Raw genomic sequence first — 23,559 nt, 5'->3', positions numbered from 1 at the left:
TCTTATGAAACAACAAACAAAGTGATCTAGTGATCTTGTAGATCTAAAACTTGTGGATGATTTTCCTAAATAAACCAAGTTTTAAAGACGGTTTTTGAAAGACCATGATCCTTACACTATTTTGGAAATAAAGTAAGTATATGGATACTAGTGACACATGAAAATGTTGTAAATAAATATTTTGTAAAATATGTTCACAAGTTGTGAACATTTAGAAATCCCGAGAATGAGATTTTCACAAAACTAAATACACGTTTTTATGAAACATCAAGTTCATGTTGGTTTGTAAATAGAGTAGTTTGCTCTTGATAAATTGTTGTTGATTATTGGATGATTTTTGGGAAAAAAAATATATGCTTATTAGCATGGACACCTCCATTTACAAAGGAAACTATGGCGAAATTTTCTAAAAATTCCAACACTTAGAAATTATTTTTCTAACAAGTGTTCACAAATACGTTTAACTTTGTTTTTCAAAATAAACTTCGCCATGAGTTTTGTTACAAAAATACAAAGTATCGGAGGTTGATTTTTGCAAGCAAAATGGTTAAATATATATATTTAGAATATATATTTTATACTAGAACACTTATGTGGATACTTGTTTATTTTGTGAGATAGTTATATTATTTTAGGGTAAAATAATATAACTTACCAAAGTACCTAGACATTAGAATTGTGTGGTACGTGATAGAAGCAATGAGAAACTAATCATGGATATGGTTTGGGTAATAAAGAATGAACTGGTTAATCATATTTTCAACTATGGGGTAACCCCCACGGCAAGTAAGCCAGCAAACGACAAAACATGTTTTCGGAAACAACTTAAAACTAAACAACCAACTGTGAACTCACTCAACTTTGTCGTTGACTCGTTGTTACATGCCTTACAGGTCGTTAGATGCTTATGGAGCTTGCACGAGGAGGAGGTCGTTGTGGGATATGGACTGTCATGTCCCGTGTTTAATATTTGAACTTTATGAACTTTTTGAACTTATGTTTTGGTTTCACGTTTTATGCTTCCGCTATTAACTTAAAGTTGGTTACTTTCTTTTGGTCACCAATTGTATTGCGGTTGGTTTTATTTACTTAATTACGTTGTTCAATATGATTGGTGGCTCGATCCCGGTCATGTCACGCCTCCAAGCGGTGATACTCCGCATGGTGGATTTTGGGGGTGTGACAGACAGGCCCAAGAACAACAACAACCAGCCCACGAATAATGTATGATGGTTGTCCATGCACGAAGAACAGTGGGTCTTTCGTGAGGCCTAATGAAGAATATATTTCGTGAAGAATAAATAGCAGGCCCAACTTCCACGAAGGATTATCTAGGCCATAGAAGAACAAGCGCACTATAGTATTTTGTGAAAAATAAGAATGGATTGCAAGGCCAATTAGTCTTTTGTAAAAATAAGAATGGATTAGAGAAAGGACTATATTTCGTGAAGATTATGTTTGATGAGAGGTTTTTCGTGAGATCTCATGTGGACAAAATTCAAATGTTTCGTTGGATTAGGTGTTTCGCTGGAGTTGAAAGTTGTGAAAAGTTAGTAAGCTTTTTTCTATTTTAAACACAAAAGTTGGTGAAAAGTTGGTAAACAACCCGATTTGGATATATGAAGGTCACCTTTTCCAGAACAAACTTGAAGATTATCCTATTAGAACATGAATATTCCGGTGAGTTGCTCTAGCCAAACACTTCACCGGAAAAGTTGTCGAGCAAGATTTTTGCCAAAAATTTTAAGAAAAACCGAATTTTAACATGTATCTATGTGTTTTAACAAGGTTTTTATGAAAATTTTTAACAAACAACAAGTTTTCTTAAACTTTTAACCCATATTACTTTCAAAAACTTGAAAAACTTGAATATCTTGTTTTAAAACTCAAGAAAATTCTTAGAAACCCTCAAGAACTTTCTTAAAAACATACCAAAAGCTTGGTTTTAACAAGGAAGAGAGCCAAAGCACTGATACCACTTGTAGGTCCACTCGGAGGATCAAGTTTACCTACTTCCTTGTTATACGACACGAACACGAACACGAACACGAACACGAGTGCGGAATCCAAGTGTTGGTGCAAACCAAGCCAAAGATCACAAACACACTGTAGGTTCGTTTTTCTCGGAGGATCGATTACGAAAACCTAGTCCTTGTTTATCACAAACACAATCACGAGTGCGGAATCCCCGTGACAATGCAAACTAAACAGAGTATAGCAAAGACACAAAGTAACCAAAAGATTCACTTTCTATTGATTATCAAGATGAGAACAGATTACAAACACATACACACAGTGTTTGATAATACTCTTAGTAGGTTATGCTCTCATGCTTCACACAGAAGACAAAGTGTGCTTTATATACTGCAGCCCAGCCCACTATACTACGAAGAATGTAAATGGGCCGACGAAGAACCTGAGCCCACGAAGAACCAGGTTCTTCGTCAACTGTTGCCACGAAACACCATGGACGAAGAAGGGGTTCTTCGTCACACACCATTAACGACGAAGAAGGTTCTTTATGACAGATGACATCCCACGAAGAATAGGTTCTTCGTGGGGAGGCTGCAAATCAGTAAAGCTGCAAACTGTTAGACAGTTTGCAGCAAAACATAAATACACACATAAACATAACAGACAAACGAAATGCAACATGCATTAGTTCAAACTTACAACACAAAGAGACAAATGTCGTACCAAAGTTAGATAGGAGGATATTCGGCTTGGTCGACAAGACGGAAACATTACAGACTCGATAAACAAAAGACCGTACTAATACATCGTTAAAAAGAACAAGTTACAGACACAAAAACATGCACCAACAAACTCCCCCTTGTCTGTTACTTGGTCTTCGTTCTTCGTTCTTCAACCTTCAGTGTTTCTCCGACCATGAACTGCCGGCGTGAATCCCGAGATAAAAACAAAAGCAAGCGACGCGCTGAAATAGTAACGCTTGATGCACGTCCTTGTCCTCGTAAAATATGTCATGACGAAACAGTTTGTTGATATCGGCAACAGACATGTTGACTATCTACATTGGTTCGAGCATGCGGAACTTTTCTTGATCTCCTTTGAAAACGATAACGGCCTCGTGCGTATCGGAGTTATAACACCATAACACCATATTTTCCAGGAAGTTTTGTTTCATCGGCATCAGTGGGATCTTGTCCATAACCTTCGCCGATTGATAAACAAGCTTGTATCTTGCTGTGTTGGTTGACGGATCCAAAGTGAACTTTATCTGCTGATGAATTGGAAATTGTGGCTTGTATAACTCGTCTTTCCACCCTATCCTCCGATTTATCTTCAACTTGCGAGCAAACAACGTTGCTCCTTCAAACTTTGAACGATTAATCAGCTCTAGCTTTGTTAATGCTGCAACATTATAGAACGGTAAGGACAGAATGCTAAGCAAAGATCTGAAATACTGAATGTCGTGTTCATGTTTCATAGCTATGCAATGGATTTCTTTTACAAATATCCAGCTAAGTATCTCCCCGTGCAACTTTTCTCTCTCGTATTTCAAATAATCGACTTGAGCTTCAGCGGGTGTAGGCTTTGTAACCTCGGACATGAACTGTTTTCTCCATTCCGTGAACGCATCAGGTGAATTATCTGTAGAATCACGATTTTTCAACTGTTCGTCGATGTCGTCCACATTTTCTTTCAACCAATCTTTATTGAAAGGAATGAACTCTATTACGTCTTCTCGCACGTAAGTAGACTTGTTATTATCACCTTCAAATACAATCTCTTCAAGATTTTCTAAGTCTGTTGTTTCGGGTTCACTGGGATCTGATCAATAGCAGCATCTTCTACTGCTTTCATTTCATTAAGTGCTAAAATCTGTTCATCTCTGAAGTCAGAAATTAATGCAAGATCATAAGAATCTAGAACCGCATCTTTACCTGTCGAAGAGCTTTCAACATACTGACTGCTCTCTAGCTGTGGTATTTCTTCTTGAGCGTCACCGGAGGTTCCTCGTGTAGATTCAATCTGTGGAGGCTCGAAAGCAGCAATCTGAGTAGATGCAGTGGCTGGTGGTTGTTCAGATGTTGCGGAAGGGTTTGGGTTACCCGGATCTTCAGAATCATGATCACGTTTCTTCAAGGCTTCCTGTTGTTTGCAACGGTCAGCCCACATAATGTTAACACGCTTTCTAACATTCTCAAAACCATCCTGGATTTTCTTGACCCCGTCCGTTATTTTGGTATTGCAAGAGTGGTACCACTCTTTTATATCATCATGCTTTCCTTTAAGAGTTTCGGCCAACCTTTGAACAGCAGTGCTTCTTTCTTTCAAACGATTTGTCACACCCTGGCTTTGCGGAAGCGTGGTTATTTTGGTGTGACTTCTTAATACCATAGCTTAATCATAACAAAGCTATATGAATTAAAAACATGCAAGATCATCCATTAAGTTTAAGTTTTGAAAACCAAATACAATACCATTGTCTTAACGGGAAAACACCCTAACAAGCATAACGTTGTTCAACAAACATAAACATCAACATAAACACAGTTTAAGGACTGTGACTTGTCCAGGAAAGAGTCACATTCCCTAAACCCCGGATGACCTCGTACTAGTGCAGCGGGAAAACGTGCCATACCGTGCCAGATCCTTTAATTCCCTGAAATACATGTAAGTTGAAAAATCAACAATAATGTTGAGCGAGTTCATGTGTAAGTGAGTAAATAAACCTTTGTATTTATCAAAATCCTGGTATGTAGCAAATAAGGAAAAAGAGATCACCAATGGTTTGCAAGGCCATTGATATGTGTGAAATGCAAGTAGGAAGACTCAAACCTAGCAGACTTATGCGCCGGGTACAAAGTCATCCCGAGGTCCGTTATGCTGGGCCTGGGACTGGGCTCGCTACACCCAAATAGATCTATCGCTCCTGCCCCTCGGTTCTACCCTGAGGATGAATGACCTCAAGTTTCCGCCTACCCATTCACATGATCTAAGTAAAAAACCTCCTTACGCTAACCATACCATGTATAAAGTATTCATAACATTGTAACATGTATTTCACCCCCGCAGTTTAGAAAACTGAAAACAGTTAAGAGAAAAGGGGGACATGAACTCATTGTCGGTGCGTCTCTACCAAGTATACTCCATGTCAAGCAGCTGTGCAACGACCTACATGTACTAACTCTATTAGACAGACGGCCGTGCCTTAGCTTTATGGTTTAGGTTTTTGGGAAATAGTTAGACAACTATTTCGTCTTTACATTCCGTGCATACTTGGTAATTATTTCCTTCCCAAGGATGGGGGATTTAATACATGTGCGTTCGAAATATATTATTAAGTCCCACTTAAATTATATTTTATTTCTAATTCCAAAATATAAATATTTTTCTCAAAAGTATTATATTTTTACTTCACAAAATTCTCCCAAAATAATACTTTGTCAAATATACGTGTTCATAAATATTTCCGTAAATTGCGTAAGTTACGTTTTAACGATCGAGTGGTAATAGTAATTACCGGTGTAACTTATATGATTAACGTGAAAGCGTTCGTATTATTTTGGATTCGTCAACGTTCGAAAATATTATTTTTACTCTAAAAATAATATTTGTGTATTTTCACAAAATAATCATAAACAATGTTGTGAAAATATATTTACTAAATATATATATTTATCACGTTTAATTTTGTGAAAATCCCACCTCCGATTATTTAGTAAATAAGGTCGTGGCGAAATATATTTTGAAAACGTGTCAAAAAGTAATTCTAACACTTGTAGTGTAAATAATTCTAAGTGTTAGGTTTTTAGAAAAATTTCGCCAGAGTTTCCTCTGTAACCGGAGGTGGCCACGCTTCAAGCGTATCATTTTCTTTTACAAATCAATTCAACAATTTCCTTATTCGATCAAAACAATTTTCAACACAACAACTAGTTAATAATTATGTAAATCTCCAAAAATTACATGAACTTGCAGTTTTCCCAAACCATGGTGTAAATCTCATTATTTCTGGCGGATCCTTATATAAATCAATCTGATCCCATAAAAATCTCGTTTTTAGAGAAAATCCGTCTTTACAACTTCTTGTAAATTTTACAAAAATAGTTATTTCGTCGGAACTTTGTGTTACACAAGTGTTTACACACTTGTGTGTTCTAAAACCATTTTTGTTAGTGTAAGATCCATCTTTGGAAATCATGGTTTTCTCGACACTTGGTCTTTTGAAAATACCGCTCGTAGATCCGTAGATCTGCTAGTTTTAAACACTATTTTATAAGTAAAAACACTTTTAAACAAATTCATGATTCGTGTGTGGTAGAGTTTCACCTTTTAACCCTTGTTTTATTCAAAACAACCTTATGTCATGATTCATGATCATGATCGACCCGGGTTAAATGATGATCCGAGCTACCACAACATAGATCAGGTCTAAATAACCACAAGCTTCAATTACTACAACTTTTACACATCATGCGAGCTTTAACCATCTTTTATGTGCTTCTTAGTAGACTTTAATTCATCAAATTGCAAGATTCCGAGTTTTAATCGTTACACATCATATTAACCACTCTAGATTAGTTCAAGAAGGTGTTTTAAGCATCATACCTCTAGCTCGAGGCTAGGGAAGAATCTAAGCGCAAGTAAGGTGGATAAAAGCTAGAGAAAGAGGTCCTCCGCCTTCCGTTTGCACCAAACTTCCTAATACGAGATCCTTGACACTTGTGTATACTTGGAATTGGAAGATGAAAGTCGAATGATGGAGGTATGGGGAGGGGGTGTTCGGCCGAGAATGGTAGAGAGGGAAAGAGAGTAGTTTTTGTGAGTTGAAATGTGTATGTTCTAATGTGCCAACACTAATTACTTATAGGCAAAAGGGGTGATTATTGTCCAAGAGTTCTTATGTCATTAAGATATTAAACATTGTGGATTAAAATAATCAAAAGTGGCCAAGGGTGTCCCCTTCTAGTTGGGGACGGTTAGCAAGGGGGGGGGGTCTTGGTCCATTTCCAAGTATTAGTTAGTTACTAGTTAGGTTAAGTTAGTTAGTTAGGTACTTAACCCGGTTAGTTGTGTGTTGTGTTTTATGGCGGGTGTTAGGGTGTTCAGGGACCCTAACTGGCTCAGAAAAAGACAAATAATGTTTATGACAATATTTTCATGCCCCGGGTATAGTCCGGTTGTTCGGTTGGATAGTAATCCGTTAAAGTGCTTAACAAAGCTTTAGAGTGTCGTTAATGCCCTTTTTAGTGACACAACCTATTCCCGACACTTTGGAAAGTGTCTAGTAATATTTTTCTCATGTTTTGGCACTTAACTAGCCAGTTAGAAGCTGAATTGTTCATTAAAGTGCTGTGTTTTGTGCTCAGTGTACGTTTTAGGCACATCCAGTCATTGTGACTTATTCCTAGAGACGCGGTTCTACAACCCTTGTATCCCTACACTCACTATGGGTGTAGTAAAATATTTCTGGCTCATACAGGCCTTAGAGGCAATATCTGCCTGATGCTGGCTTTGTCAGCATGTTCAATAGGTTATCCGTTCATAGTGATACTGTGCTTTTGTGCATCATGTTTGTCACTAGAGTTCAGTATGTAAATAATGTAGTGACGGTATGTAATGTATGATGCAGGGATATACAAGTATCAGAAATCAAGTAGCAGTTCATCAGTAATTTCAAGTAAGCATAGTAATTAAGCAGCAATTAATTATTAATTAAACCGTACGGATACCTGGTTTAGTGAGGGTTGTCACATTCTCCCCCCGTTAGAAAAATTTCGTCCCGAAATTTTAAGTTCTGCTTCTAGTCGCAGGGTTTTTGGGAAATAAGTGGGGGTATTTCTCTTTCATCCGGTCCTCACGTTCCCAGGTGTATTCAGGACCATGTCTGGCATTCCAACGAACCTTGACGAGCTTGACACTGCTCCGGCGGGTCTTGTTCACTTTCCAATCCGTAACCTCAACAGGTTCTTCAACGAAGTGGAGCGTGTCGTCAACATGAATCTCGTCGGTAGGAATGACAACGGTATTTTGCGTTGGACTTTTCTTCAGATTGGATACATGAAATGTATCGTGAACTCCATTCAGTTCAGCAGGTAGATCCAACTTGTATGCTACGGACCCAATTCTTTCCAGGATCCTGAACGGACCAATATACCGTGGATTCAACTTCCCACGCTTTCCAAAGCGTGCCACACCCTTCCAGGGTGATACCTTCAACAAAACCATATCACCTACCTCAAACTCTAAAAGTTTCCTGTTTCGATCCGCGTAGGCTTTTTGCCGGTCACGAGCCGCACTGATGCGATCTCGGATCTGTGCAATCTTATCTGTGGTTTCCTGGACCACATCAGGACCAACCAATTGTCTATCACCAGCGTCTGACCAACAAAGCGGTGATCTGCACTTGCGGCCATAAAGAGCTTCGAATGGCGCGGCACCAATACTGGCGTGGTAGCTGTTGTTGTATGAAAATTCAACCAAAGGCAAATGCTTATCCCAGCTACCGCCCAAATCCATCACACATTCTCTCAGCATGTCTTCCAAAGTCTGTATCGTTCGCGTCGCTTTGACCATCGGTCTGCGGGTGAAACGCGGTGCTCATATTCAATTGCGAGCCAAAAGCTTCTTGGAAGGATTGCCAAATCCTTGATACGAACCTTCCGTCTCTATCAGAGATGATCGAGAGAGGTACTCCATGGCATGTAACAATCTCTCTCATGTAAATTTCGGCCAACTTGCTCGTATTATCCTTCTCTCTGATAGGTAAGAAGTACGCTGACTTCGTTAATCGATCCACTATTACCCAAATAGTGTCATGGCCTTTTGGCGTTCTTGGCAGCTTTGTAATAAAATCCATGGAGATTTGTTCCCACTTCCACTTGGGAATTTCCGGTTGTTGCAGAAGTCCTGAAGGCTTCTGGTATTCCGCTTTAACCTTAGCGCAAGTTAAACATTTGCTCACATAAACAGCCCCATCGCCTTTCATCCTAGGCCACCAATAATAATCCTTAAGATCTTGGTACATCTTATCCGCTCCAGGGTGGATAGAGTACCGCGACTTATGAGCTTCATCGAAAATAACCTTTCTTAAACCTCCAAACAAAGGAACCCAAATCCTTTTCTCAAAACATAACGTCCCTTCCCTGTTTGGTACCAATAACTTCTCCATCCCACGGAGATATTCCTCTTCAAGGTTTCTTTCCTTGAGAGCTTCTTTTTGCGCGGCACGAATGCGCAAGGAAAGATCGGTCTGAATAATCATTTCCAAAGCCCTAACCCTTATGAGCTTGATCCTCTCCTTTCGACTCAGGGCATCGGCGACCACATTAGTCTTCCCTGGATGATACTTTATCTCGCAGTCGTAATCATTCAACAGCTCAACCCATCGTCTTTGTCTCATATTCAACTCCTTCTGGTTGAATATGTGCTGGAGGCTCTTGTGATCTGTAAATATTGTACACTTTGTACCATAAAGGTAGTGTCTCCAGATCTTTAATGCAAAAACCACTGCGCCAAGCTCCAAATCGTGTGTGGTATAGTTCTTTTCATGCACTTTCAGCTGGCGTGACGCGTAAGCAATAACCTTTTGGCGTTGCATCAACACACAACCCAGTCCTTGACGTGAGGCGTCACAGTATACCACGAAATCCTCTGTACCTTCTGGTAATGCTAAGATTGGCGCGTTGCAGAGCTTATCCTTCAATATCTAGAACGCTTCTTCCTGTTTGATTCCCCAATCAAACTTCTTATCTTTCTGCGTGAGGAGCGTCAATGGTTGAGCGATCTTGGAAAAATTCTCAATAAACCTTCGATAATAGCCAGCCAAACCCAACAATTGCCGAATCTCGGTTGGCGTCTTTGGCGTTTCCCAGTTCTTGATCGCTTCAATCTTGGTTGGATCCACGTGGATTCCATCTCCATTTACCATGTGCCCAAGGAATTGCACTTCTCGTAGCCAAAACTCGCACTTAGAGAACTTGGCATACAGCTGTTCCTTCTTCAGCAATTCCAGAATGGCTCTTAAATGCTACTCGTGCTCGGCCTTCGTCTTTGAGTAAATCAAGATATCATCTATAAACACAATCACGAACTTATCCAAATACGGCTTGCAAACTCGATTCATCAAATCCATAAAGACTGCAGGTGCGTTTGTCAACCCAAACGGCATAACCAAGAACTCGTAGTGCCCGTAACGAGTTCTGAAGGCTGTCTTTGGGATACTCTCCTCCTGTATCCTTAACTGATGGTAACCAGATCGCAAATCGATCTTCGAGTAAAAGCTTGAACCTTGGAGTTGGTTGAACAGATCATCAATTCTTGGCAGAGGATATCTATTCTTGATCGTCAGCTTATTCAACTCTCGGTAGTCAATACACATACGAAAACTACCGTCCTTCTTCTTGACAAACAAGACCGGAGCTCCCCAAGGCGAGAAGCTTGGTCGGATAAATCCCTTGTCTAACAACTCCTGAAGTTGTGTCGACAGTTCTTGCATCTCAGACGGAGCAAGTCTATAGGGTGCCTTAGCCACAGGTGCAGCGCCTGGAACTAAGTCGATGCGAAACTCCACTTGCCTCTGAGGTGGTAATCCAGGCAAGTCCTCTGGGAAGACTTCTGGATATTCCCTCACGACAGGGGTGTCTTCGATCTTTGGTTCTTCAGCTTTCTTATCCACAATGTGTGCCAGAAAGGCAGCACATCCCTTCTGTAAACATTTTCGCGCTTTCAAGCAGCTGATAATCCTTAACGGTGTATCACGCTTCTCTCCGTGAACCACAATTGTTTCACCATCTTCGGTTGGGATACGAACTACCTTTTCATGACAAACTATCTCAGCCTTGTTGCCTGATAACCAATCCATTCCTACCACCACGTCGAAGCTTCCCAACTGGACTGGTAGTAGATCCAGAGCAAACTCACATTCTCCCAATTCGATCACACAACCTCTGATAACTTCATTGGCTTCTACCAACTTTCCATTAGCCAATTCGATCGAGTACGGAACATCTAATTTACTAACGGCTAAACCAAGCATATTCTTAAACTCTAATGATACGAAGCTATAATCGGCGCCAGTATCAAATAAAACGGATGCATAGCGTTGGTTTACAGGGAACGTACCCGTGACAACATTGGGATCCTGGCATGCTTCCCTTGCTTCAAGGTTAAATACTCTACCATGAGCTTGATTCAACTCCGGGCAGTTCCTCTTGTAATGCCCAAGATCACCACAGTTGAAGCATCCGGATCTTTGCCCATTTCCACCAGCATTTCCCGCTTGATTGTTCCTCTGGTTACGATTCACAGCGCCCGCTTGATTAGCATTGTTAACTCGATTTCCATAACCTCCATTGTTTCCTTGGGGGCGATTTCCATTTCCGCCCCGGTTGGTATTTCTGTTTCCAAATCCTCTCTGGCCTCCCTGGCCAGCAGTGGCCCAACAAGAATCCTTCAAGTGGCCAGTCTTTCCACATGCTTCACAAACTTTCAAACCACAACGGCCAGAATGATGGCGCTGGCAGGTATTACATTTGGGCTGGGTGCCCTTGTATCCTTTTCCTCTCTTCCCACTACGAGCCGCAACCTGAGCTGGCATGCTTGATTCCCCTTTCTTAACCACCATCCCGGTGCCCTGCTTGAAGTTCGAGAACTTCCGCTTGTTACCTCCTGATGACTCCACATGAGTCTCTTTCTTCTTTGGCTCAGCTTCATCAAACTTGTTCAGGCGAATAGCTTCCTCTGTAAGAGCCACGCTCAAATCAATCGCTTCTGTAATAGTCGCAGGCTTGGAAGAGGTCACCATGCTTATGATTTGAGGAGCTAATCCCCAAATAAAACGTTCAGTTCTCTTGAACTCAGGAGTGACCATGTAGGGTACCACATGCGACAAGTCGTGGAACCTCTGAATGTATTCTGCTATCTTTGGACCTTCCATCTTTAAATGCCAGAATTCAGTTTCCAGTCTCTGGATTTCAGCGCGGGAACAATACTTTTTGCGCATAAGTTCCTTCAGTTCGGTCCAGGTTAGCGCGTAGGCAGCAGCTTCACCAAGCGTCTGTACTTGCAAATTCCACCAAGATAGGGCTCCATCTAAGAATAGCCCAGAGATATAGGTGACTTGCTGATCTAGTGCGCATTTGCTCATGCGAAGAACAGATTCAATTTTCTCAGCCCAACGGACAAAGGCGACAGCACCTCCTGTGCCATCAAAGTTGACGGGCTTGCAGTCTAAAAACTGTTTGTAGGTGCACCCTGCACGTACAGTATAACATGTGAACGGCATTAGCATCTTTGCTATAGATATCCAATTAGGTCATGGTATGTCTTAATGACTTAGGGTTACCATGAGGTGGATTGTTGTTGTTGCCAGTGTTGCCAGAGTTGCTTCCACTCGTTCCTCCTTGAGAGGCTGCATATTGTGCGATGGCGGCAGCAATGACTTGCTGTAGTTCGGCCTGAGTGGTAGGCATTTGATGTTGTTGACGTCTCGGCGGCATCTTCTAAAGACGTGTTTACGTCGGTCAGGCCATAGTAAAGCGCACGTATATAATAATAGTAATAATACATAACATCTCATGTTATCAATATATCATTCACATATCATCCCTTGTCACAAATATCATTCACACAACATCCCATGTCATAAAAACATAAATAATCAATCAAGCATCAAATATGATGAGAATACTGCGATTGCCATATATCGAGACCACATAGTAAGTGTATCAGTACATCACAGTGTCAAACAATCATCAATCAACTAGGGGCTACATCACCCCTGTCCAAAAACTACATCAAATCAGTGTCACTACATCAAATACATGTCAACAAAAGTCAGAATCATCATGTAGTCTCCAAAAATGCTGTGCAGTCAAAAGCAATCGCGGTCCTCTCACCAACGTCTACCCAAACGCTACTGATGAGCTCTATACAGATGGCGGTGGAGGAGGGGGAAAGTGAGTGTAAAACAAACGACGTAACTGGAGCCAGTCCTCCTCCATGGCTCTCTGAGTACGAATGAAAGAAGCAACCTGCTGCTCTAGAGCAAAGAGGCGTGCAGCATAATCTGGGGGTACAGGTCGAGAAGGCTGCAAAGGTGAGTGTGTCTGACCATGACACGGACATGGCGGCGGCTGAGCTCTCTCGAGCTCCTGAATGCGCTGCGTGTGTGACTCGTGCTGAAAAACGAAAGACATCAAAACGTCCTCAATAGTGTGCCCCACATGGAAGGGATGGTAGGGGTCAGTCGGTGGCATGGCAGGCGGTGATGACCAAAGTAAAGGCTCACTGGTGGGGTCGAAAGGTGCCACATAAAATGGGGAAACAGGGGGTAAAACAGGTGGAAACTGTGGCATGAAAGGGACAGAAGTCGGCCATGCCCAAAGGGATGGGCCGAAGAACCCTCTCCAGGTCGCGCTGGAGGTGTAAACTGAGGAACTGGAAAAGAGAAATCAACATGTCGTGCATAAGTGATGTGAGGGGGAATAGGTGGAACATCATCATCAGCAGGAATCCACCCGTGCTGTGCGTGCTCATCTGGTGGATCCATGTGTGCCGCGAATAGTGCATGCTCGGGCTCTAGTGGAACGGGATCAGGTGGGGGAGCAACAAAAGGGTGAACGGGTGCAATGTGATCAACATGATGGTCAACAGGTATATCAACAACAGGTGGGGGATCAACAGGATCAGCAGCAACGACATGATCGCCCTCCAACAACGGAACATCCACAGGGTGATCATCAACAGGTGGGTCAGCAAACACAGGCTCAATAAGGGGTGCGTTAGCATGAACTGGGTCATGCTCAAACGCAGGGTCTAAAGCAGCTGCCTGCTCAGGGGCCATGGCAGGCTCGGGATCATCAAAAGCCATCTCAAAGTCAAACTCGGGGTCGATGGGATCCACTGGGTCAGCTGGGTCCTCCATAGGCTGATCCATAGGTATAAACTCTATATCCTGATCGGGGTCGAACCCTGGGGGAAAGATAGGATCAGAATCCTCCACATCATCATGGTCGAACACAAAACTAGGAATAGGAGCAACAGAGGATGCCTGGTCAGGAGAGGATGCCTGGTCAGGATCTGAACCATGTGAAAAGTGCTGTGAAGGTGCGGATGCCACAGACTCAAAGGAGTCTGGGACCGGAGAGTGTGCGGGTGAATCCTCGGCGGGAGCATCAGCGATCATCAGAAGATCGCCAGCAGGAAGAAGGGCCTCGCCCTGGATCTCATCCTCGATGGGCTCATCATCATATAGATCAATGTCGCCGTCAGCCTCGGCGTCAAGAAGTAAATCGTACGCAGGATAAACGGCTAAGGGTATGGGAGCCGGAATCTCTACTAACGGTAGGTACTCAACGAGGGGGCCATCTGCAGGCTCACCAGCACCATCAGGTAGTGCGAAGGGCTGGAAGTCGTCCTCATCAGTGCTAGAAACGTCCGACGTGTGCACCTCGTGCTCTGAAGAGGCTAGGTCATCTGATACTACAGGTATAGGTCCAGTGGTGTCCGAATTGCCGGTGCCTGGCGAGTCCATGTGTCTGTAACATAAACACAAATATGCACAAATAATCAGTCATACAATCAGGTAATCACATAAGTCACCAAGTAAGAAATCACATAATTTTCCTAGTCCCACTAGCCTCCCAGTCTCTAAGACTGACACTCCTAGTCCCACTTGCCAAATTCCTCCCAGTCTCTAAGACTGCTCTATCATCTACCTCGACCTCTTAGATCGAGCCTCGGCCTCCAAGACCGAGCCTCAGCCTCCAAGACTGAGCCTATTCTCCCTAGTCCAACTAGCTATCTACCTCGATCTCTTAGATCGAGCCTCGGCCTCCAAGACCGAGCCTCAGCCTCCAAGACTGAGCCTAAAATAATAAATAAGCATCTACCTCGATCTCTAAGATCGAGCCTCGATCTCCAAGACCGAGCCTCAGCCTCCAAGACTGAGCCTAAAATAATAAATAAATAAAATGTGCTCAACATTTGTTTATAAAAAGGTTTTGGATCTGGACTTAAGTGGTATGCAGTAAAAATGTTTTCGTGAGAGCCCTAGTGATCATAGTCTAGACTCGAGAAGGAATCCTAGTTCGCTATGATCAGAGCTCTGATACCAAGCTGTCACACCCTGGCTTTGCGGAAGCGTGGTTATTTTGGTGTGACTTCTTAATACCATAGCTTAATCATAACAAAGCTATATGAATTAAAAACATGCAAGATCATCCATTAGGTTTAAGTTTTGAAAACTAAATACAATACCATTGTCTTAACGGGAAAACACCCTAACAACCATAACGTTGTTCAACAAACATAAACATCAACATAAACACAGTTTAAGGACTGTGACTTGTCCAGGAAAGAGTCACATTCCCTAAACCCCAGATGACCTCGTACTAGTGCAGCGGGAAAACGTGCCATACCGTGCCAGATCCTTTAGTTCCCTGAAATACATGTAAGTTGAAAAATCAACAATAATGTTGAGCGAGTTCATGTGTAAGTGAGTAAATAAACCTTTGTATTTATCAAAATCCTGGTATGTAGCAAATAAGGAAAAAGAGATCACCAATGGTTTGCAAGGCCATTGATATGTGTGAAATGCAAGTAGGAAGGCTCAAACCTAGCAGATTTATGCGTCGGGTACAAAGTCATCCCGAGGTCCGTTATGCTGGGCCTGGGACTGGGCTCGCTACACCTAAGTAGATCTATCGCTCCTGCCCCTCGGTCCTACCCTGAGGATTAATGACCTTAAGTTTCCGCCTACCCATTCACATGATCTAAGTAACAAACCTCCTTATGCTAACCATACCATGTATAAAGTATTCATAACATTGTAACATGTATTTTACCCCCGCAGTTTAGAAAACTGAAAACAGTTAAGAGAAAAGGGGGACATGAACTCACAGTCGGTGCGTCTCTACCAAGTATACTCCAAGTCAAGCAGCTGTGCAACGACCTACATGTACTAACTCTATTAGACGGACGGCCGTGCCTTAGCTTTATGGCTTAGGTTTTTGGGAAATAGTTAGACAACTATTTCGTGTTTACATTCCGTGCATACTTGGTAATTATTTCCTTCCCAAGGATGGGGGATTTAATACATGTGCGTTCGAAATATATTGTTAAGTCCCACTTAAATTATATTTTATTTCTAATTCCAAAATATAAATATTTTTCTCAAAAGTATTATATTTTTACTTCACAAAATTCTCCCAAAATAATACTTTGTCAAATATACGCGTTCATAAATATTTCCGTAAGTTGCGTAAGTTACGTTTTAACGATCGAGTGGTAATAGTAATTACCGGTGTAACTTATATGATTAACGTGAAAGCGTTCGTATTATTTTGGATTCGTCAACGTTCGAAAATATTATTTTACTCTAAAAATAATATTTGTGTATTTTCACAAAATAATCATAAACAATGTTGTGAAAATATATTTACTAAATATATATATTTATCACGTTTAATTTTGTGAAAATCCCACCTCCGATTATTTAGTAAATAAGGTCGTGGCGAAATATATTTTGAAAACGTGTCAAAAAGTAATTCTAACACTTGTAGTGTAAATAATTCTAAGTGTTAGGTTTTTAGAAAAATTTCGCCAGAGTTTCCTCTGTAACTGGAGGTGGCCACGCTTTCAAGCGTATCATTTTCTTTTACAAATAAATTCAACAATTTCCTTATTCGATCAAAACAATTTTCAACACAACAACTAGTTAATAATTATGTAAATCGCCAAAAATTACATGAACTTGCAGTTTTCCCAAAACCATGGTGTAAATCTCATTATTTCTGGCGGATCCTTATATAAATCAATCTGATCCCGTAAAAACCTCGTTTTTAGAGAAAATCCGTCCTTACAACTTCTTGTAAATTTTACAAAAATAGTTATTTCGTCGGAACTTTGTGTTACACAAGTGTTTACACACTTGTGTGTTCTAAAACCATTTTTGTTAGTGTAAGATCCATCTTTGGAAATCATGGTTTTCTCGACACTTGGTCTTTTGAAAATACCGCTCATAGATCCGTAGATCTGCTAGTTTTAAACACTATTTTATAAGTAAAAACACTTTTACACAAGTTCATGATTCGTGTGTGGTAGAGTTTCACCTTTTAACCCTAGTTTTATTCAAAACAACCTTATGTCATGATTCATGATCATGACCGACCCGGGTTAAATGATGATCCGAGCTACCACAACATAGATCAGGTCTAAATAACCACAAGCTTCAATTACTACAACTTTTACACATCATGTGAGCTTTTAACTATCTTTTAAGTGCTTCTTAGTAGACTTTAATGTATCAAATTGCAAGATTCCGAGTTTTAATCGTTACACATCATATTAACCACTCTAGATTAGTTCAAGAAGGTGTTTTAAGCATCATACCTCTAGCTCGAGGCTAGGGAAGAATCTAAGCGCAAGTAAGGTGGATAAAAGCTAGAGAAAGAGGTCCTCTGCCTTCCGTTTGCACCAAACTTCCTAATACGAGATCCTTGACACTTGTGTATGCTTGGAATTGGAAGATGAAAGTCGAATGATGGAGGTATGGGGAGAGGGGTGTTCGGCCGGGAATGGTAGAGAGGGAAAGAGAGTAGTTTTTGTGAGTTGAAATGTGTATGTTCTAATGTGCCAACACTAATTACTTATAGGCAAAAGGGGTGATTATTGTCCAAGAGTTCTTATGTCATTAAGATATTAAACATTGTGGATTAAAATAATCAAAAGTGGCCAAGGGTGTCCCCTTCTAGTTGGGGCCGGTTAGCAGGGGGGGGGGTCTTGGTCCATTTCCAAGTATTAGTTAGTTACTAGTTAGGTTAAGTTAGTTAGTTAGGTACTTAACCCGGTTAGTTGTGTGTTGTGTTTTATGGCGGGTGTTAGGGTGTTCAGGGACCCTAACTGGCTCAGAAAAAGACAAATAATGTTTATGACAATATTTTCATGCCCCGGGTATAGTCCGGTTGTTCGGTTGGATAGTAATCCGTTAAAGTGCTTAACAAAGCTTTATAGTGTCGTTAATGCCCTTTTTAGTGACACAACCTATTCCCGACACTTTGGAAAGTGTCTAGTAATATTTTTCTCATGTTTTGGCACTTAACTAGCCAGCTAGAAGCTGAATTGTTCATTAAAGTGCTGTGTTTTGTGCTCAGTGTACGTTTTAGGCACATCCAGTCATTGTGACTTATTCCTAGAGACGCAGTTCTACAACCCTTGTATCCCTACACTCACTATGGGTGTAGTAAAATATTTCTGGCTCATACAGGCCTTAGAGGCAATATCTGCCTGATGCTGGCTTTGTCAGCATGTTCAATAGGTTATCCGTTCATAGTGCTACTGTGCTTTTGTGCATCGTGTTTGTCACTAGAGTTCAGTATGTAAATAATGTAGTGACGGTATGTAATGTATGATGCAGGGATATACAAGTATTAGAAATCAAGTAGCAGTTCATAGTAATTTCAAGTAAGCACAGTAATTAAGCAGCAATTAATTATTAATTAAACCGTACGGATACCTGGTTTAGTGAGGGTTATCACACGATTCATATCAATTCCACGAGCATTATCACCAGCTCACATTTGCTGTAATTGGCGTTCCCTTTCTTCATAAGCAGCCTTTAAACGTGCATTCTCAGCTTTAAGTTGTTCAATCTCAGCTTGGTGGCGTGTAATCTCAGCTTGTTGACGCTCAACAGTGGACTTCAACGTATTCATCTCCAACTGTTGCTTGATCACATCGCCTCTTGTAACATTCATGAACGCCGATTCCCTATCAATCTGACCTGCAGCAGTTTGTAATTGAGAAAACAAGAAATCTACCCTCTCGTCTGGCTGCATTTCAGAAAATTTCCTTTGCCTGTGTTCTGAGCTGTGCTGAGAAATAGTTGCTCGAATAGTGGATGCCATTGTGCGTGCAGGTTCTTGTGTTGCGACTATTGTAATTTCCGTAGCTGAAGTAACCACAGGAGGTGGTTCAGATGATCCTGGAGGAGACAATATTATTGTCACACCCACAAAATCCACACGCGGAGTACCACCGCATGGAGACGTAACATGACCAGGATCAAGCCACCAATCATATTGAACATATAAGTAAATAGTAAAAGTTGTTCATCAATACGAAAGGTGTTTTCAAAACCAAACATGATCAAGTGTAGCGGAAGCAATAATGTAAAACCCAGCGCAAGTAATTAGCTGAAATGTCATAAAAGTGTTTAACATAACATCCACGATTCGTGCCCACAACGAACCGCGCCTCCCGTGCAAGCTCCGTGAGTACCTATGGTCCTGCAAGGCATATAACAGAGAGTCAACAACTAGTTGAGCGAGTTCACAGCAGGTAAGTTCGTAATAGTAGGTCCGTTGCATCACCATGCGTTATTAACTAAGCCATTTATTTATTCAATTAGTGGGGGCTTCCCATGCTGTATGTTCAGTGAGTGGGGGCTTCCCATGTTGTATGTACTAGACTAGTTGTAACCATGAGTGTTCTCCTTAACCCGAGAACAGGAGTACGTACTAAGTTTATGTAGGTTTTACGTAAGTGTCCTTCTTATCCCAAAGACAGTGGTACGCGGGTAGTTTACGTAGGTTTTACGTAAGTGTCCCTCGAAACCTGAGGACAGTAGTAGATGTGAGTTTACTTAGGTTTTACGTAAGTGTCCCTCGAAACCTGAGGACAGTGGTAAGTACTTATTTACGTAGGTTTTACGTAAGTGCCCTGCTTAACCCGAGGACGATGGTAGATAGTCTAGTAGCCATGTAAGTACGAGTAATTGTTCAATCCCATCATTCAAACCCATTCCCAAACCCCGGGAATCCCATGCCTTGGTAAGAGTGTGAACTCACCTTGGTTTGCTCGGCAGATACACAGAAAAGTCAATCAAGCTATTTGGTGGTCAACCACGCCCTACCATGGTTACCATACAAGTCAGGTTCGTATTCAAGTAGCGCACATATTTTTTTCTACACATATTCCATCTAGTTGCATACAAGTATTGATCATGGCATACACGTATAATCATGGCAGTTCAACCACATTATGAGTTCAACAGTAGCATCACGTAAACGAACAAAAGCCCAAACATGCAGCCCAATTACACAACTCTAAAGTAGTGAAAGTCCGAACCGGAAGTGTGATTATGTGGTCTCGAGTCGAGACTAAGGATCTCGAGTCGAGACAGTGTGGTCTCGAGTTGTTGGCCTAAAGATCTCAAGTCGCAACCAAGGGTCTCGAGTCATGCATGTACTAGTCGAGACTAGACGGTCTCGAGTCGCAACAAGACCCACAACCATGGTCTCGAGTTATGCTGTTTATGCTAATGATGTGTGGTCTCGAGTCGGGACTGTGAGTTCTCGACTCGCAATCTGTGTCGAGACTAAGGGTGTACCAACTTCCTTATTTGCAGCTCATAATTTCCGTAACAGTTGCTAACAATTTTGGCAGTTTCAAATCGGATTAAACAACATTCAATTCAGAATCAAACGTATTTGTTCAACCCTAATCATCATCTAATCAAGAATAATTAATCAAGATCATACGAACATCATATAACCCTTTTAACACTTTCATATACACTTGTTAGATCATGGTTTTTAAACATCATATAACAAGTTTTTCATATGATGTTCATCATAACTAGCACAAATATGCAAGTAATAAGCCTTAAATCATAACATAAACAATCTTTTACATCATGATTTTTAGTTTGCTTCTTTGTATTTTCATCTTATTTTGTATGATTGTTTTAGTTAATACTTGTTCTTTAAACAATATATACATAAATAAGTATGAAAAAGAGATTAGAAGGCTCACTTCTAGCTCTTGTGGCTAGGGATGATCTAGATGATGATAAAAGCAAAGAAAAAGGATGATCTTGATGTTTCAAAGGTCTTGAATGGAAGGAAATGCTTGCTTCAACTTGTTGTTGCTTTAGATCCTCCTAAGTTCCATGAAAATACATCTTGATCATCAAGGAAAAAGGCTTGAAATGAAGTGGGTTTATTAGGTGTTCTTGGCTAAAATGATGAAGAAGGTTGAGAGAGTTTGTGTGTAATGTAAGGTGTAATAAAGTGGGTAATGATCTTGTTTAGCTTAGAAAGTAAGTTGTAAAAAGTCTCCAACAGCATCCACTTGCAAAGGAAAGGAAATATCCAAGATATTTCAACAACTGGGCAAGGGGGGGGGGATATAGGGACAGTTTGAACAAGGGGGGGGGGTCATGCTTGGTGAACTTTTTCTAAGTGTTAGATTTTTGTAGGAAGTTGTTAGAAAAGCTTAGATGTTCAAGTGTTTTAATTGTTTCAAAGTGTTATGTGGTCATTACTAGACTAAAATGATCAAAATAATGTGAGATAGTCACTAAAAAAAGATTAGATATCGTTCGGATATTCGTTTGGCGTTTGTTCCGTTAGTCGTTATTTGAATGCTAAGCTTGTGTAAGTTCTAGGAATTGATGTGATTGTTTAGATGATTCCCCAAGGTATTCTCATATGAATTCTAGGTTAAACGAAACTTTGTACATTGCATAAAACTTACAATGCTGATTTCTGCTGAATCTCTGCAGAAAAGTGTTGAAATTGTGAACTTTAGTGCTTCCGGGCAGTTTTTAGTGTTATCGGACTTCGGGAAAGTATTAAACCAAACCTTTGCATTCCTAGTTAGGGTTTAATGTATATTTGATGTTGGACTTTCGTCTGTGTCCTAAAGATGTCACTAAGATGGTTTCTGCGGATCCTGCGTTTTTGTTAGCACACTAGTTCACTAGGTACTATACTAGGTGTTTCGATGCATTGTTTAAACTGTTTCAAATCTAATCAATAAAGATGAATGATGTGCATCATAAATAAGTATTCCATGAGTATTCTAAGTGTATTTCATGAAATATGTAGTTCGGATGTTTAAACCACATAACTGTATAGCTAAAAATGAGTAATTTAAGTGTACGAAAGTTACCGGAAAGTGGCAATTGTCACAACTTTGTGATTTCAAAGTACTTGGTCCTCAATTGTTTTGACCATCTCTTTTCAAAATTTTAACTTGATTAACATAATCTACGTTAGATTTGTTTTCAAAAGTTTCAAGTTTATCGGTTCCCTTCGACTTCACAAAGTTCATATTTTTGGTCTTTCCTTGGTTTTATTCCTCTCGACCTTGAGTCATTGATTTACCTTTTGGTTTAGTGTGGTTTGCTAATTTTTCTCTATTGGTAATTTTTTATTGCCATATTGCTTTCGAACTTCAGCATTTGGAATCAGAGGACATTGTGTTACCACAACTCGTGAAATCGACTCTCCCAAAAACTTACTTGTCGAATGCTTGATTTACATTCTTAATAGAAAAATCTTTGTTTGAATAGACTTTATCATCACTCGCTAGACTATACAGCAAACTCACACTCTCTGACTCTTGTGTAGAAATGGACTCAAGCGGAACAGTCTTAGCAGGTTTTGCGGGAGGATCACATAGAATATGATTCTCGAGAGGTATGTCCTCTTCTTTGATCACCGCATCAGACTGTGCTGAGTTAGTATCCTCGGATTCATCATCTAAAAAATCAGCATCCTCAACAATGACTAGAGGATCCTGATTTTGCTCAGCTGCTGATACTTTCGCATTTGCTGATTCATCCGAATCTGAAGATACTTCCTTTTTGAAACCTAGTCCAGCTGCGAATTCCTCAACGTCTAACGGAACTGATGGCTCAAAGGGAGGCTTATCCTCCTCATCAGGCATCGCGGTATTATTTTGTCTATCAGGCGGAGGAGACTTCTTATATCCAATGCACGTGACATCATTCTTCTTTTTCTGTATGTCAATGATGTGATCCAGCACATACCTAGAGTTTGAGTAACAAGCTAACTTAAGCTGGATCGCCTCATTTTCACACTTAGCACAGGCCAACTCCTTTTCTGTTTCCTCGAGCTTATTTATCTAATTGTTAATTGTTGTTTGTTTTCTTGAAACTGTTTTCTTTAGCTCGGAATTATCTTCTTTTAATGTGTCAATTTCCTTCTTAAAATCCCTTTCATGATTTTTATGAAACATATTGGCCTCTTTACATTTTGAAAGATCCACGATCAAATTTTGATTGTGGATAAATGTCACATCATATTTGCTTTGTAAATCGTCATATTTGTTTTGCAAATCAGACAATTTAGCACCTAAATCAGCACAATAATCACATCTATTAGATTTTGGTTCATCGACACATACCTGACTTGAAGAACCGCCAACATTAGCCATGATGGCTGAATGATGAGAAGAAGAAAAATAAGCAGCTTGATCCACCAAAATTGATCTTCTGTCATCCACTACTTTAGATTCATCCAAAAACTTCTCAACATCTGCATCAATGGTCTCACGTGACACTTCATCCGTACCGTCTTCACCTGAACTTGAGTTTTCCTCATCTAAGCTTCCAGTATAACCAGAACTGTCTTCATCTTCTGAAGATTCTCCACTACACATGTGCTTTAGATCCTTGACAATCTCAGCAAAACACGTTGTTCCACCCTGATCACCACTACCCAGTTGAATTGACCAGTCACAACCTTCAACAAGTTGTACCACAAGAGCTCGGTTGTT

The sequence above is a fragment of the Helianthus annuus genome, chromosome 17, assembly GCF_002127325.2.
Source record: "Helianthus annuus cultivar XRQ/B chromosome 17, HanXRQr2.0-SUNRISE, whole genome shotgun sequence".
Lineage (NCBI taxonomy): Eukaryota > Viridiplantae > Streptophyta > Magnoliopsida > Asterales > Asteraceae > Helianthus > Helianthus annuus.
This window is presented reverse-complemented; position numbering follows the sequence as displayed.